Below are 5,886 nucleotides of genomic sequence, written 5' to 3'. Positions count from 1 at the left end.
GGTATATTTTTGCAAATTAATCACAGCCAGGTATATAAACGCAAAATATAAAAAAATAAAGTATATTTTCAAATTTATTTCTGTAATTTTTTTCTACCCTATAGTTCAACAAATACTTTCACTCATTCTTTCATTCTTTTAGGCTGTGTTCGTTCCAGTGACATTGGGTGAGAAAGCTCCTCGTTTTCCGCGCGCACGCTTCCCAAACTAGTAAACGGTGCGTTTTTTGTAAAAAATTTCTATAGGAAAGTTGCTTTAAAAAATCATATTAATCCATTTTTGCAATTTAAAATAGTTAATACTCAATTAATCATATGCTAATGGCCCACCTCGTTTTGCGTATCTTCCCAATCTCCCTAATCCCCTTCTCCTCAAACACACCCTTATTCATCACTCAAGGTTCAGATTACCTCACTCAAACACACCCTTATTCATCACTCAAGGTTCAGATTACCTCACTCCGATCCAACGCTCCGGATTCACCCCACCCTGACCCGCGCGCCCCTCCCCACCCCGATGGCCGGATGGCCCGACCTGCGCCTCCTCCCCCAACCCTAATCCCTCCTCTTCCCCTCTCACGCGCCGCCGCCGATAATCCGCCATCGCCGCCCATGCTGATAATCGCCATCGCTGCCCACGCTGCACCTCGCCCTTCGCCTCCCCGGCGGCACCACCCTCGGCACCGTCGATTAATCCCTCTATCCCCCTCACGCGCCGCCGCCGATCTTCACCGTCGCGCCGCCGACGCCCTTCACCTCTCCGCCGACACCGCCCACTCCTCCGCCCCGACGCAGCCCGCGCCTCCGCGCATCGCCCTTCGCCTCGCCATCACCGCCGCCGTCGATTGCCTCCACCCTCTTTGACGCCCTATCCCCGCCACACGCAGCTGCCTCGCCGGGGATGACCTCGCGTCGGTGACAGTGGTCCAGTGCCCAATCTGCTTCTCGGTCTGTGTTGACACTACTGAGGTCTACGGCGAGGCTACTCCCCTCAGGTCTTATTTCAATCCCCTGCCTACGGTGGTGTACTGTTCGCATGCATTGTAGTGTTCTGTTGAATTTCGAGTCATTTTTCTCACTAAGAAATGGTAGGTGATAAGATATCAGGTACTTAGGTTTTATTGTCTCTCAAACATCAGGTAGTTCGGTTGTGTGTTTAACGAAATGAAGCATAATATAATGTATAATCTTGTGACAATGTATTAGATCTAACAATGGTTTTTTTAGGAGTATTAATTTAGCACTGTTATTAGATCGAACAATGGTTTTTTTAGGAGTATTCAATTTCAATGTAATCTGGTTCTTGATCTACAAAGGGTTCACGTGTACTGTGTTGGCTTGGGGTCCAGTCTCCTTCTCCTGCACGTGATGTGTGCTGAATACAGCGGAGAAATAATGGACTGCCAACATGATCGGACAATTCATTGCTTCCTTTAGTTTAACTTGCAGTGTGAATGATTTTCCTATTAAGAACGCATTAATTCAGAATTAACTGAAAGAAAGATATTGCGTGTTTAATTAAACTATCCACAGAATCTGAGTAATTCAATTCATTTTCTTCACGTTCTTTTCAAGAATAGTCTCTGATATTTCGTATTAGAATTGCATGCATATATACAACCCTGTCTAATTATATCTGTTCAAAATAATTTTAGCCAGCTTGACAAGCAAAAATTTCTCAGTAGCCTCAATTGGCAATATCACCACACTTCTAGGAGGAGGAAAGGCTGCTCCGCGGGCTTCGTAGGGATCCCGGCGAGCTCGCCCCCGTGACTCCTGCTTCCTCTGGTATGGCGAAATCAGTTATGCCTCCTCTGGGGCTTAGCTTGTGCCTTCTGTTTTGATTAGGTTAGGACAAATTTGTGAGGGCTTTGTGGTCTAACATTTGCTCTGTGCAGGCGAATTTTTCGTCGGCCCTATAATAATTGAGTTCAACTAATCTACCCTTTAGAGCAACTCAAATATCGATCTGTCTTTTGTTAATCCAAGCAACACATATGCTGCAATGGATAAGAACAAAGAATATGATGCTGTTATAATTTACATGTTTAGAAAAAAAAACTAATGCAGTAAACACCATTATTCATGGAATAAAATGAACAAATGGCGACGATTGCCATCTATGAATCAATGATAATTTACCCTTGCTATGGATATAATGTCCTGTATATTTCAGAATATGTATATAACAAAGTTAAAACCTCTGAATGTACACGAAGTGAAGTCGTCTAATTGCCGCCCACACTGCCAGCTTCTTATCCCAACCTGAATTTCAGAGATAGCTCCATTTCATAAATTGTCTGAACTTTGACTGTGACCACAAATGATTGAATCATTATTTCCTTCTTTTTTTGTCCAGTCACTTGAATCAGGACCTAGCATACATATTCAGACAGGAGGTCTACGGCGAGGCAGTGGTGCGGTCACAAGTTCCACCACTGTGAGTGCCTTTCTGCGTTCATATCACCCTGTACTGATTTGATCTTGACTAGCATAATTATATGCCTGTTTGCATAAAAATGGTGTGTGTTTTTATCATGTTCTTGGCTCAACGTGCAGCTTCCAATTATGTTCCCTTTTTCTGTGACAGCAACGTTTAGTTAAATAAATATCCATACTCCATATATGACTATGCATGATTTGATCTGGACTAGCATAATGCAGTTTTTGCAAATATTGGCCAGTAGGTGGTTGTCATCTGGTTGTTAGCGATTGTAGAGTTTTATTGAGTAGTTCAGCTACTAGCTTGGTGGTGTCAGTGATTAGTAGCTTTTTTAGAGAGTTTTATTAAGTTCGTTTCTGAACCATGTTGATGAAATAACAGAATTGGAACTTGTTTAGTCAAGTATATCAGTTATTAATTCTATGACACCAGAAAATTACATTGTTTCATCGCATTTAAAGGCTACAGGTATTTTTCTTTTTTACGGAATGATCAAACCGAATCAGGGGATACACTGCAAATTATATCTTCTCGCCCTGGAGGGCTTCTATATGGAGTGAACTATATCAAATGTTTTGCTTTTGATGCTACCTAGGGAAATGAAGGAAATTTTGGATTCTAGCTGTAGATTTGTGCTACATGTATGATGTTTTCTCTCGCGTTGATTGCTTCATAGTCCCTTTGCCTTGTTGTGTATTATAGGAACGGGCTAACTGAGACCATGGAATGATCATGTCATTTTGAAGGTACTTCTAAATTTATAATTCTACCTTTTAGAAGTTTTGTTTCAGACTTTCTTAATTTTTGTAACAGCAGTGTATGCATATGAAAAAGAATAATCCATACCTCTTTGTTTCTTGGATGATCTGCCCCTTGTCTGTTTGTTTGTCTGTCGCTGAACTTGGGGAGGTTTTGGTTTCTCGATGATTCGGGGCTGTAATCATGGAGAATCTGGTTGCATATGATATGTTAAAGTTATTTTTTCCATGATTTCGGTTTCTATGTTTTAATCTGGTGATAGGTGATAAAGATTTCATGACTCTGCAGGATCGGCAATGGTTGTAAGCATCGGCAGATTCGATTCACCGAGAAGTTCTTCCTCGGTGACACTGTTGTCCACAAGGTTGGTAGGTTCCTCTTCTTGCTTTCCTCATTGATGTGTGATTCCATTTAGTATGCTATACAATAAAACACTGAACCATGTTGTCTGAATAGCCAAATGCAGTTTGTATTGCAAAGAGTAGGCTGTAAATTCACTGAATCATGTGTCTCATGTTTTACCGGTTTATATTTACTGATAGGATGATTCTATTTTTAGTTAGTGGTTTTCTCAACAAACAAAAGTTTTACATGAAGTATTGATACTTTCACATATAATAGTTTACTGATGGGAGGATTTTATTCTTAGTTTCTGGTTTTGAGAAGACAACAAGTTCTCAGCTTTTTTCTGAAGTTCTGATGGATGGCACAGTTAGTACTATGGCATTGCAATGGGATTATTGAAGCACTGTAATGAGCTGGTAATAGTTTTTTTTCCATCTTTGCAAGAGGAGGCAACCTATGGAGATGGTGGGACATTTGTACTTATCTTTTAGCCTTAATATGGACCTGAGTTCTCACTGTAGGGAGTGCAACAATTCCCTGTAACCAAAAGTATGAAGTGGACACAGTACAGTTCAAGAACAGGTTCTTCTCCACGAAAATAAATTGGCAAGGTAAGGATGCATAGGATGCAACAACACAGTTTGTTGTAGTCAATTTGTAAGCTTGTTGTAGCACCACAAATGATATTTTAGTTGTTTAGAGAGGATAATTGTAATCTTTTGTATGTTTAGGCTACCTTAGAGTTGGAAAAAAAATCTGGGATTGCAAGAGCATTGCAAGGGAGAACTTCTGAAAAGGAATTGTGAGTACAAAGAAGAGCTCACAACGAGTACAGACTTCTTGCATTGCATTAACATATGATTTTTTTAAAAAAAATCCTGCAAAAGGCTCCAGTTTTCCTCATATTTGTTGTATTCTATAGTTCAGACTTTTTGTGACCACGTTTTGAGGATGGGTTAAGTTCCCAAGCACCTCAATCTGATGTTGTACAACCCTTGACACAACATAAGCACCAGCTGTCTATTTCTTTGGACAACACTGTGTCAAGCGAGTGGAGATATGGTAATCACGGTGTGTGCATGAAAGCCTCTTAGGTGAACTCTCTCAATATTGTTAGAGCTGTACTCATTTTTTATTTATCAGAGTTGTTTCTCAGCTACTATACCGCTTGATTGGAATATTTACCATGTGCATGTAGGTTATCGTTATCTTTAGTGCCCATATTATTTGGCTTGGGCAACTATAAGAAACTAATCAGGAAAGGTAAGCAGCTTATTCTGCACGGTCTTAACGAGGTTATCCCGAGGTGGGCTTGCAACAGGAGAGAGGATGGTACTATTTCTTCCCACTCATAGGATCTGTCATCTTTATTTGTCTAGCGAAGGCTTTTTTTTATCTACAGAAAGTACTGCATAACAACCATTTTTGTTGGTCTTGCCTTTGTTTGTTTCATCTGTATGAAATTTGACTTATAAAGCATAACATATTGTGGTATTGCCTATGATTTTACTTGCAAGGAATAAAATGTGCTCCGACAATAGTATCAAATATCAAATATTGTCTTTTGGTTGAAGGATGAATTATATCAAATATTACCGTAACGTTAGTACAGGTATATTACTAGTCTACCTAAAGCGACAGTGGAAACAGCGAAATATAATTCAAATATTACCGTAACGCTAGTACAGGCATATATTACTAGTCTACCTAAAGCGACAGTGGAAACAGCGAAATAACGGATTCTTGAAATTGCCAATAGAGAACTTGGGCTGTTCGTGTTTTCAACCCGGTCCGGAAACCCGGATTTCGTAAAATTCGGTTTTCATCAATCTCGTAAACATTAAGCTGCAATAGCATCGTTGCCAGCACTGCCAATATAGACAGTTGCGTTGCATTATTAGTGTCGTGAATATCAGATTTGTGTCCATCTCATTATTCACTCAAATGAATCTCGTGGATGTTTTCTGAATTCACAACTATTTTTGCGAATATAGTGTACCTTTTACTTTGATTTGAAAGTTTTGATTCCAACTACAAAAATTTGTCTTATGCTTCAGAAAATTTATGGATCTCTCTTATATTCAGGAAAGTGAAGCCGTTAGGTTAATTAAACGAAGATTGTTGTACCTTGGCCCTGAAACAATTGAAGAGGGCTCTCTACTTGTGTTGAAAGTTTCACCGCATTCAGTAAGCAAAGAGGATCATTTTGAGCCTCACACTACTGTTGGTAACTTTTTTTTTTGGCAAGAAGACAATCACGATCGCAGTCACCAACCACATGTTGATGAAAAAAAATACACTGGCCTAGAAGATCTGCTTAACTCTTGTGCATATTCAAAA

General features: G+C 39.9%; 1 long non-coding RNA gene across 5 annotated transcripts; it reads left to right on the top strand.

The window, feature by feature from the left end:
- The first annotated feature begins 510 nt into the window (after positions 1 to 510).
- LOC4352057 (uncharacterized) lies at positions 511 to 5,886 on the top strand. Of its 5 annotated transcripts, XR_010738583.1 has the most exons (11): positions 511 to 994; positions 1,655 to 1,787; positions 2,359 to 2,439; positions 3,145 to 3,188; positions 3,490 to 3,565; positions 3,851 to 3,962; positions 4,068 to 4,157; positions 4,278 to 4,348; positions 4,469 to 4,640; positions 4,745 to 4,878; positions 5,632 to 5,886. It is a non-coding gene; the product is annotated as an uncharacterized lncRNA (long non-coding RNA). The 5 variants fall into 5 exon arrangements; XR_010738582.1 differs by lacking the exon at positions 5,632 to 5,886 and having other exon boundaries at positions 4,745 to 5,047; XR_010738585.1 differs by lacking the exon at positions 5,632 to 5,886 and having other exon boundaries at positions 3,490 to 3,569; positions 4,745 to 5,047.

This window comes from Oryza sativa, chromosome 12 (genome assembly GCF_034140825.1).
Source record: "Oryza sativa Japonica Group chromosome 12, ASM3414082v1".
Classification (NCBI taxonomy): Eukaryota; Viridiplantae; Streptophyta; class Magnoliopsida; order Poales; family Poaceae; genus Oryza; species Oryza sativa.
Note: the sequence above shows the minus strand (reverse complement) of the source record. Positions and strands in the feature narration are given on the sequence as shown.